The following is a 12,146-nucleotide window of genomic DNA, read 5'->3' on the forward strand; positions in this document are numbered from 1 at the left end:
TATGAATTACTTATAGTGTCATGGTTCTTGTTAGATGACTAGGCTTTGTAAAAAGTGTTAGAATGAATGCCAATGGTATTACTTTGGGGGAGTATCCTAAGAATTAGTGAGCATGTGGTAGTATTAACATGTTGTATTGATCATTATATTTGTCATTGATGTTAATGTAGAAGTACATTTGTGAAGACTAACAAAGTAGCAGATAGAGATCAAGGTCATATGGAAAGAGGTTTCGTATTCCAATGGTGTATGTGTAAGGATAGGTTCAACACTATGTCTTGATGAAAAGGTTAAATACATGTAAAGTAAGTCAAAGATGTACATAAGATATGCCTAATTTATAATAAGTAGTACAAAGATAAAGTAAAAGAGAAGTAGTCTTTGGTGATTGCATTATATCTTCTATCAAAGATATAATTTGGAGATGTGCCATTAGAAAGTGATAGAAGATAGTTTGATGGTGACATTAGCAAGTGCATAAGCCCTAGTGTCACACATGTGACAAGTTGTATAGATTGTGAGCCAACAATGCTATTGTTATTATGAAGTAATTAATTATCTTATTATAAGTAATTAGAAAATCCTCAAGGCTGACTCAAGGAATTATTTTGAAGATATGGTATTAAGGAAAGTTGTTTTTCTTGTTTTTAAAGAAGAGTGTAATGTGAAGTGATCAAGGAGGTGTGAAAAAGAGAAGAATATTTGGTATATGTAAGTGATCCAAATGATTATTAGATTTGAAGTTTGTGACATGGTATTGAGATCAGAAGGAGTAGAGGTCCAGTTGATAGGATAGAGAAAGAGGAAGGAGCACTACAATACAATTCTATTATTTTGCAAGGAATAATAAAGAGATTATTTAGGCAATGGGTTCATTGTTCTTGCCCCTAAAGTTGTTTGGACAATGGGTCCATCTTCCTTTTGGGTATGTGTAGGATTGTGGTGTGTCAAAAAGTGGCAATCTAAAAAAGATGTAGTCCTAAAATTCCTCAAAGAATTTCAAAATCTATTCCAATTTTTTTCCCACCAATCCTGATACTAAACAAAAATAATCAATTCCTTTACAAGGCCTACTATATCTTTTGAGACCAATGCTATATAGCCAACTTTAAAAATGGCTCGAAAATGTGTTTTTGGCTTGTTCTTGTGTATTTTTTACTTTAAACATGTAGCTAATGACTTTTTTTCATTAAAATTTGATGAAATGAAAAGTGTTTCTTAAGAATGTTGTTATCTTTACATAAATGTAAGGTTTGTCTAATTATGAGTTTAGAAATTTATTATTACTTATTTTCTAGTGGAGTTACATATAAAGTGTTGATTAACACACTGCTTGAAAAACAACTATAACTTTTAAATGGTACAACATTTTTGAAATCCAAAAGATGCAACACATTCTATGCTTCTTCTACTTTAATGGAATATAAATAAAAACTAAATTTTGCAGAATTTTGAATTAGTTAAGGTGGTCAAACATGAGAGTGTTTTAATTTCAAAAATACTAAAGTAGAAAATTAATAATAATTTATTTATTTAGAATAAAAATACACAAAAGTATGGGTCACATCCAAGCACGAGTCTACTTCTTCTATCTAGAATATTATTTAAAAATATTATAATTTAATTTTGGTTAAGGTGGTCAGAAATATGTCTACTTATTTTTGTCTTGAAATTATTGTACTATTGCATTCAAATTCAGAATTTTGATCAATGAATTTTTATTTTTTTTCAAATAAGGCCTAGTGGTTTAGAGACTAAATTCAATTTCCTAGAGATTCTTGTTTCTCAACTTTTTTATATAAATTTTATAACAAGTAGAAAATTGCACGTCAAGTTGACATAACCTTGATTTGCTATTTTTTTTCCCACTTAAGAGCATAGTTTGCTTGACCATGATCTTGCACATTCGCTTCTATAATTCCTAATAGGGTTGGCACAACTCCTAATAGGGTTGGAATCTCCTAATAGAGATTCAAAGTCTCCTAATAGGGATTGATATGTACTAAATGTTGTTATAGACTCCTAATAGGGTCCATCCTCTAACAATGAATGTTTATATTAGTATAACATCTTGTGGTTATCATCCCCATAGGGGTTTTACCTTTGATCAAGGATTTCCCTAATTAACATATCTAGTGTTATTGTGCATGACTATCTTGTTGTGGTTGCTAATTATATTGGTCATATTGTTAAGATTTGATAGGGTTGATAATTGTGATAATAGTTGGATAACTGATTCACCCCCTCCCTCTCCTCTTAGTTATATTGGTGGACTACATATTCTAACAATCAGTGTTAGAGCTTTAGGTCCTTAAAGAGAAAACTTAACAACTTTGGGAGATTAATGATGAATCTCTTTAGAAAGGATAGTCCTAAATTTGATGGAGTCAACTATGATATTTGAAAAGAGAAGATGAAGAATCATCTACTATGTATGGGTCCAGGTTATTGGCTTTTAACTAAAGGTAGCAAGACTATTGTTAAAGAAGAGAAGCTTGAAGAATGCAGTGTGTTGGCCTAGTTTTCCACTTACTTCAAATCCTTTAAGTTCTGTCATGCCCAAATTTTGAAAAAGACACACACACATCCATACTATTAGATTTTATTTTATTTTTTAAAACACATTAAAAAATCATATCAAATCATTAACAAATTACTGCTACAAATTTTAATTAATTTTAATCATATTCAAAGAAATATTTAAAGTGAAATGTATTCACAACATTGAAATGTCTCCTAAAATATTCAATCAAAATTGGATCTTTACAACAAATCAAAATTACATAAATGAAGATCTACATGTGATCTTTTATAATACAACACTTTTACAAATATTCATAATAAAACCTCCTAAAATTCCCAATAGAAAATAATATCTTCCCAGCTTTTCTTCAAGACAAATCCATTTGGAAACCTATAGAAAATAACATTGAAAACCATGGAGAGCTCAAATCTTGACCTAGGCCTCTATGAGACCACCCACTGAGCTTGCAAAACCAAGACCAACTAGGTAACAATCAAACACAAACACATAAAATAAAAATTCCAGGATACAACATTCAACGACCTTTTTGAGCTTACACAATAGGTTACCATAGCAACCAATGGGATGGGTGAAGGTGTTCCTTAAAGCCTCGAGGAGAAGCCAAATACAGAAAACCAAATTTTCCTTCACGTGACATACAAAATAAATACCATCTCTCACAAAAATTCCCCTCTATCACCCCCAACGTGCATATCAATGTATTGCCACATGCAACCCATACTACATGGGTATCCCTTTTCCTTCCAAGGAAGAGACTCTACACTTAGAGGAAAGACCCAACTAACCCTTTCACCCAAAGGCCACTTCTTCCCTGCCAAGGGTGAGTGATGTCCTTCCACACCCATAACATCATACTCTCAAAATCAAAGAGAAAGAAAGAAAAACTATAGAAATCCATTCACACCCAACAATACAACATGGACAATGAAAAATACACATAGGAATTTGTAGAAAAAATTACATAATTTTTATTTAGAAAAATAATACAATATATAATTCCTAAAACATGGAAAAACTCCAACCTTTTTCCAAGCTATGGAAAATGAACCAATTTAAGAAGAGCCCTCTATCCTTCCTTGATAAAATCTCCAAAAATAGAAACTCTCTAAAACTAGAGAGTGGGTGAATGACAACTCTAACTTCGAATTCCTCTTTAATAGGAAACTAAACCCCTTCTTTTTCTCCATCATGAAGGAAAAAAATCACTCTAACTCCACCTAAGTTTCCATATTTGATTGGAACTCCAACTCACTAAAGATAAGGTAAGGAGTTGGATAAGAGTTCTTCAATTTTCGCAATACTTAAAAAATGGGATTTTAAAAGTGTTAGAAAAGTGATTTAAACTAAAATAAAGTCAAAATTAAAGTCCTAGCATATAGTACTGACATGTAGATAACTTAATTTTACTAAAAGAACACCCTAGGACTCTAATAAAGCCCTATTAAGTCACCCTAAACTTGAAGTCCTAATTTATTCTAATTAGAGCCTTCATATGACAATACTATGTAACAAGATATAACTTAAACATTTCTAATTGGTTAAAATTAAGGTTGGGTGTCTTTTGCCAGTATCTCAATCTAACTTTCCACTTAAACACATAGCAACACAAGTGTAATATCCCCTCTAATAATAATCATTTAATAGAAATAGCTAATTGATTGATAAATCTATATAATAGAAAAATAAATAATATTACTATTTAACTAAACTAATAGTTAAATATTATCAATTAAACTTAATAATTATTAATTGATTAGGTAAGAAATATTAAATCTATGTTTATTAATTGCTTAAATTCCATATTAATCAATTAAAATAAACATAATAACTAACAAACATATATAAAACATGTTGGCACTCAAAATTGCCTTCTCGATTTGGGTATCATTCCAAGCTTTTGAGCCCTTTAAAGAACATTTAATGCATGTGTACCGACTATCCATTTGAGGCCTAAGAGGTGTTTAATGTTTCTAATACCTTGAATTCAATATATCCACTCATCTCATGAAGATAAGTTGCTATTCCAAGTCATTCTATGAAGTTTTGTTTTGAGCAATGTCCAAATCTACATTTTTTCCTAAGTGTCAAATAGTGACAGGAGGCCTAGTTTTCAATCGAATATCTTGCACCTAGTTATGTTTCATGACTTTTTGCTTTGGGAATGTTTAGTATGTCTTTCAAAGAACCTATGTTTCAGATTTCAAGTCATTTTGACATACTTTGACTAGGTTTTAAATCCCTCAAAGTCGGTTATTTATTGTTGTCATGTTTGTTGGTGTTTGAAACTACTGAACAACAAAATGCTCAATACCCAATTGATAATACCCACATAACCTAAAAATTAGCCAGATTCTATGAACAATTATATGTGTAAATCACTTGGACCCAACTTCAACAAAACTCATGAAGGTTTTCTACTCTTTGAGCTTTACCAGACCAAGGTGGGTATACCTGGGGATGATCTAATTGTACAATTGTGTGAAAATCATCTTAGTTTAATTTTGATTCTCATCATTTATCTTCAAATACGTGCACACTCTTTCCAATTCTCTTATTTTTTCAAAATTATGCACATCCCTTTAAGTAGATCTAGTCTCAAATCTCCTAAAAATTTCATATATTCCTATTATTAGTAGCCACTTAAAACTCAGGAATATTGTGTAAGTGAGTGTTGACCAGCATTATGACCTTAAAATAATCTTTGAAACTTCTTTATTTTCTAAAAAAGACTTGACATGTAGAAATAGATCAACTCTTAATTACCACTGAACTTTATCACTAGTGCCTTATCCATTGGGCTAAGATTTATATATTGGTGGGAGATCTAATTCAAACAACTTATGAATGAATTTTATCAATAAAAATCATCCATTTCCATTCTTATAGAATATCCTTCTCATAAACTCATCAATTCTACTATTATAGTAAAGCATTTATATAATTCATTGAATTAATAGCAATAAGAGAATCAATACACAACCTGTCTAGACTACATTCAATCATATGAACATAATTCAAATGATCTCAAAACAGACAAGTTCATGAAATGGAGACAGAGACTGATGAAACAAAAACATTGTAAACATACCTTTGCATTGTCATTTTTCAATTGACTAATACATCAACCAATAAAGTCTTGACCAAACCCATAAAATCATTGGTTATGTCATATATCTATATCAACAATTATGCTTGAAAGTATTTGAAAATACTACATGAAAATAAGGACCAACTGTATTATTTCTTGACACTTCAAAAAATACATTAGTTTTTGAATCATCACAATGCCTTGAAAACTCATTTATATAACATGAGTTGCAACAAGCAAAGGGCAATTATGATTGACAAGTGTCCTTACAAACAAGAAAGAAAAAACCATAACAAGAGACAAAAATGAGCATAACAGAATGCCAAGCGCGCCAAAAATTCTTTGGGTATGCTCGTTTCTGTTACTGTCACAAATCATCAACTTTTGATTTGTCCCCTACTATTCTAGATCTTCAGAATACATGGCCACCAAACTAGCCAACGAAGGGTTATCCTATGGTGCCTTGAAATCAATTTTGCCCTATGGATTTTCACAACTATGGTGCCTCAAAATCAATCTTTTCTTGTGGATTTTCACTACTTTCACCTTGAATAGGTAATATTACTTTTGCACCTTCTTCTACTGTTAGATCTAGTGCTAATGTTTTAGTGACATGCACCTCACCTTATTGTTCTTCATCATCATTTGTACCGACTTCTTCCAACTACTCATCATAAGCAATATCTACCATCCAAGTGTCAAATTGTGCATCATTAGGCTAGCTAAATTGTAGGATATCATCTTGCTTCTTTAATATATAGTTAGCCTCATTTTCAAAACCAACAAACTCTTGTCTCAAAGAATCAAAAAATAACTAGACTTTACCCAATTCCTCTATCATGATGGCCCACCAGGCATGCCCTTTTTCATTTACAACTTTACTTATCCTTATGTAGAATAGGTCATCTAATTCTTTACTCCATGCATCTTTAGTTTTTAGTTTATTTTTTCTATCCAACGCATAAGGAAACAAATCAAATTTTTGATTCTTGTACTTGTTTAAATAAGAAACAATTTTTAGTTGCAAGGCAATTCTCCTGTTATCAAAATCTGATAGGTCATTAGCAACATCATACATTTTTTCAATATGGTCATGGGAAGACCTTATAACTGAATAACATAAAAGGGTGATTTCTTTCTCCCTTTTTTCCCACTTATTAACAATAGGCTTGAGGGTTTCATCATGGGTTTTTAGTTCCTCCCATATGCTTGTTACTCTTGCCAACTGATCATAGAACAAGGGCCATTCAATTTTATCTACTAGATACATTAGGGCCTTTCTAAGCTTATCCTCATATTGCATATTTAACTCTACATGTAAGGCCCATAGATTTCTTTTCTCTTCTTCAAAATCCTCAGCTGTGTAATATTCTGGCCTTTGAGGTGTGTTTGGTATTTCTACAAGGGGGGTATATTTAAAAGGTTCCACTGGAGGATGGGGGTATGTTATTCTTGGCTTGGTTGACTTCCCCATTAGCTTGTCTTCAAGCCCAATTCTCCTTTTTACCTCCTTATTATAGGCCTCAAGAATTGTTTCATATTTATTCTATAACTCAAACATAGCATGTTCTTCCATCCTAGTAGTGGCCAAAAGAAATTTGGATGAATCCACATTCCAGTGTGCTGCCTGCACATGTGAGGTATCATCAACCCTCCTTACAATTATGTTTCCCATCAATCAAAACTCATCTAATTTTAATGGTGTGGCTCTAAATCCTCTTGTTAATGAACAACTGACCAATGCAGTTTGATTCTCAACAAATGCAGTGCCCTTGAAATCTTTTTTATTGTGATCTTGCAAATTCAATTTATTTGAAAAAAAACTGAAAACTAAGGCATCAACAATATCCTGATTTGGTAACAATAAAATGTTAGATGCCTTTTCCATTTTCCTCCCCTCCTCAGGGCTTATATTTTGAAATTCTTTCCTTATTTCTTATTTTGTTTATTTCTGGATGGAAGCTTCATCCATTTTTGGATGCTTTGTTTTAAATATTTTGCATCTCTCTTCAAACATATCTATATTTGGCCTTAATGCAAACTGCTGGAAAGCCCTAGATCTCACGAAGCTATCATTAGCCAAAAATTGATGACTTTCCTATTCTAACATAGGGTCCAATTCTTTTCCTCTATAGTCTGCTATTGTTAGATATAAACTTGGAAGGGGAGGTTCTAGAGGGTCTCCCTCATCTAATTCTACTTGAGTAATAAAAATACCTACCTGTGATCCCATATGTTCAATCTGCTCACTAGTGAGTTGCTCTTCTCCAATCCTCAAAGGGGATTGAGTGGGTGAGTATTCCTCAACTTGAGGCCTCTTCTTTAATTACCTTCTACATCTTGGGACTAGGTTCATCAAGTCTCTCCTCTTGGGTTGTACTGGTGGATCCCATTATTTGCTTGCCCTTATCTACAAGAGCACTTTTATTTTGAATTATAGTGTAACCAGGCTTCTTTTGTACAATTATTTGACAAGCTCCTATATTAGGAGTAAAAGCCAACCTCCTCATGAATTCTCTAGCCTTATCTAGATAAGATTCAATAAAAAATTATTTCTTCTCATTCATAGCTTCCATTATTTCAGGGAAGTTACTCATGAGCTTATTTATTTTGTTAGCCTCTCTATTACCATTATCTAGAGGACTATATTTCTGATCAAAACAATGAATAAATTTTGAAACTCGAGAATAAACTCTCCATTTTGCTTTTTTAGTTTCCTATTCCTGCAATGAGAATTTATTCCTTATAACATCCTCTGGAAAATATGAATCATGTTTAACCTATCCCAACTTAATTATATGCCTCAAAGTTTGATTAAAAAATCCCTCAGAATCACAAAATCAGGAATGAGATACAGCCATCATATACTGATCCAAAATTTGATGCAAAAAGAGGCAACTACCTTTGGTAATCCCAAACTGATGGGCCACTATGGAGGTAGGGAAAATTGACCCTATTTTCCTTTTCAATAGAAACATTTCTTCTACTCCTCCTAATTGCCACAAAACTTCAGCCATTCCTACCTTCAAAGGTACTTGGTAAGGAAAGACACGAGGACTCCCTTTAAAACCATAGATTTTGAAAGCCATAGAAATAGGGTAAGGAATGATATCTCCCCAATTGTGTGAAACTTTCAAGTTATGGGGTTTGTCCATAGGCCTGAGGAGGTTCATTAATACCTTAGGGATCCTAAGATTGTCACTCAATATGAGGCATCTCAATTTAGAAGCACAATACCTATCAAATATGAAAAAACTATCATTATTTGCATCCCAAGTCATATCTGCACTCCACAACTGGACTGGCAGTGCTTCCCCATTCTCCTCTCTATTCAATTCCATCTGATTACCAAAATATGTCACCCCCTTGAACAAGAACATATGCATTAATAGAGAATAGTGGCCAAAAAATTTCTCCACTTTTCCCTTCACAATTCCAACTAAACCAGTATGAATTTCTTCAGCTAAAAAGGAGGCAAAATCAAATCTAATAGCTAAACAAAAAGAAGCAATTTAAAACATCATATACATAAGGCCAATGGGCATGAAATCTTTCTCATCTTCACCAAAATCATGACACAAGGTCCTGTATATCTCTATAGCTTGGGAAGTGAAAAGACTCTTCTTAAAAGGTTCTCTAGAGGGTGTAGTAATTACTAACAGAGTTCCTATTGTACTAATGTGTGCCTTGAGTGTACCTCCCATGATTACATCCTTCTTTGCTTTGTATTCACTTTCTAGTTCTGGTAGATTGATTGGCACATGGTAATCTGACAATGGTTCTAAGTGAAAAACCTCTCTAACTTCTTTAGGACTAATTGAGATCAAAGGCACACCATCATTTCTTCTCACCACCCTAATAGCTTGGTTATAATTCTTGGAAATGGCTTCAAGAAAATTATAATCCATGAAAAAATTTGGAATTACTAGCTTTCCCAAATCAAAATTCCAGACATTAGCATGCAGGGCAAACAAATTCCTTTCTGAAAACCACTTTTTAAACAAGACTAGACCAATTTGCATAGTTGTTGCATCCCTAACCTAGTTCCCCTTGTCGTATAGGCCATTAACAATCTTAAGCCTAGGGTTTAAGGAAATTAACCTTTTAACTTGTGCAGGCTTGGTGGTGGATTCTACGAGTAATTCTAGCAAATCATCATGGACATTTCTATCCATATAATTAATTTTCCCAAAAAATGCTTTCTTAGGAGGCATCTTGATCATAATAATAGGAACTGGAATGTCACAAAGGTTACATATGAGTACTTACTTGACTTGCTAGACTTGTTCTTCTTTGAACTTCTACAGTTTTTGTCGAATAGATGAGCAATTAGTTCACGTTCGTACCAGGCTAAACACAATATGATCAATAGGCTCTTGTGCTCAGAAAATGTGAAATCTTTGTTTGTGTGGGACTGGAACTAATGAAATCTCTTGTATTATACTCTATTTCTCCCACAGGCAAAGCTTTCATTCATCATAAATGCATAAAATAGAAAAACATTATGGAATCACACTTCCTTTTAAATTTGCACCGTTGATCCTTGAAAAATCCTACGATCCAGGAATGAAAACTAGCCTGACTCACTTTTCTTCTTAGCATACTGGCAGTCAAACCAATAAACTGCCTCCATCTATACCTTTCCTTCAATGATATTATTTCAATTTGGGCCCATTGATGACTAGGGAGACGTGTCATCAAGTCGCTACCTCACTATGCATAACTTTCGAGCATCTTGCTATAGCAAGATAATGATAACCACTGATTTTTCTTTGATCGTGTGGTAGACATTTGAAATAACCCTTAAGAGAACAATGGTGGGTACCTCATTTACTAACTCGCTATACATAATCTTTACACATCTTTTCATAGCAAGTTAGCGAGTATCGTTGATCCATGCTTGATCTAATGATCATAATTCTTTGCATGTTTTATACATGGGGAGTGGGTCCAGGTTACCACTGGTGCTAAGCTGGTTTAATATGTAATCACATATATATATTGTTTTAAACCTTTAATGACATCAAACATCCTTGGCCTTGCCATGTTTTTTAATTTTTAGGTGGGTCGCTACATTGCTACTGGCAAAATTACTAACTATCCAACTAGTGATATAGTGAGTTTCGATGAATTCAAAATTTTTGGCTTATAAATGCTCAATAGGATGCCACCGTGTTGTTTGATCTCCATAACTTAGCTTTGTCAAGTCACTCATTTGGGGCCCACCTTTGAGGATTTCCTATTACATCACAACCTTCTAACTAGTCACTACATCACTACTGGCTAAATTACCAATTTTCCAGCTAGCAATATAGTGACTTTTTGATAACCCATCAAAACTGATGTCGAGAAATAAAACTATGAATGATACAACCTACACAGAAATAAAACCAAAGCTTGCACAATATTTTCCTCGGGATCCTCAAAATCATAGCTTATTTTTAAAGAATGTTGTCTTTTGCAATGACCAGGCCCTCGCTATGTCGCTATCAAAAAATTGGTGTTTTCCTAACTAGCGATATAGCGACCTCTAACAGATTCACAATTCTGGTGATGGATAACAAAAGATACATTGATTGAAACTTCACCAATTAATACTAGTGTCAGAGAAGGTAGTCATTCATATTTATAAGACTGCATGGGAATTTCTATGGTCACATGAACCTTAAACAAGTTACTGCCTTCTTTAAAATTTGGGCACTCACTACATCGCTACCGATAGATTGCATGGATTTTTTGATAGCGACTTAGTGAATTGCTGGAGAAACTTGTACTCCAGTGACACCATTTGTGAGTTTTTCCTAATGCATTCTTCTTAATACTGACAAACTTGGGACATAGCACATGGTCATAGTGTCTTCATATTAACACACATTTCTCGATGTCGGACTTCAATTTTTAGTATCACAACATAGTTCTCCAATGGTCACTACCTTGCTATGCGTAATCTTCGAGCAGCTTGCTATAGCGAGTATGTGACAATCGTGGATTCAAATAAGATCCAGTGATGGGATAAAAGCTCTTTCAAAAGGACTCAACAATGACCTCAAAGTAGGTAGGAAAAGAATATTCGCTTCTCCTTTTTTCTTTTTTTTTTCGCACTAGGATAAAATAAATAGGGCAAGACCTAGGGCTTTATACAGATTTTGCAAGGAACCAAAAGTATGAGACCAAAAACCAAAAACCCAAGATCTAATAAAAGGACTCACATCTAATTTTCATAGCATGATTTTTTAAAAGAAGCTAGTTATGTAAAAATCAGACCAACAGTGGCTCTGTCTGGAGATGATAGACTATTTGAGTCTATGCAAGAATTTAGAATATTTGGAAAAGTAGACCACAAACCTGATGTAACAATGAAAACTTCTTTAGAGAGCGCAAAACAAAACAAATAGCACAAGGAACCAGACCACACAAAGAAATTTATAGGGATTTACAAAATATACACAATGTACAAGAAAACACAAGAACCCTAGAACTACTATTCATGGAAAAAAGATACTTTAAGAAAAG

This window comes from Cupressus sempervirens, chromosome 10 (genome assembly GCF_028749045.1).
Source record: "Cupressus sempervirens isolate cs-2001-9-10 chromosome 10, ASM2874904v1, whole genome shotgun sequence".
Classification (NCBI taxonomy): domain Eukaryota; kingdom Viridiplantae; phylum Streptophyta; class Pinopsida; order Cupressales; family Cupressaceae; genus Cupressus; species Cupressus sempervirens.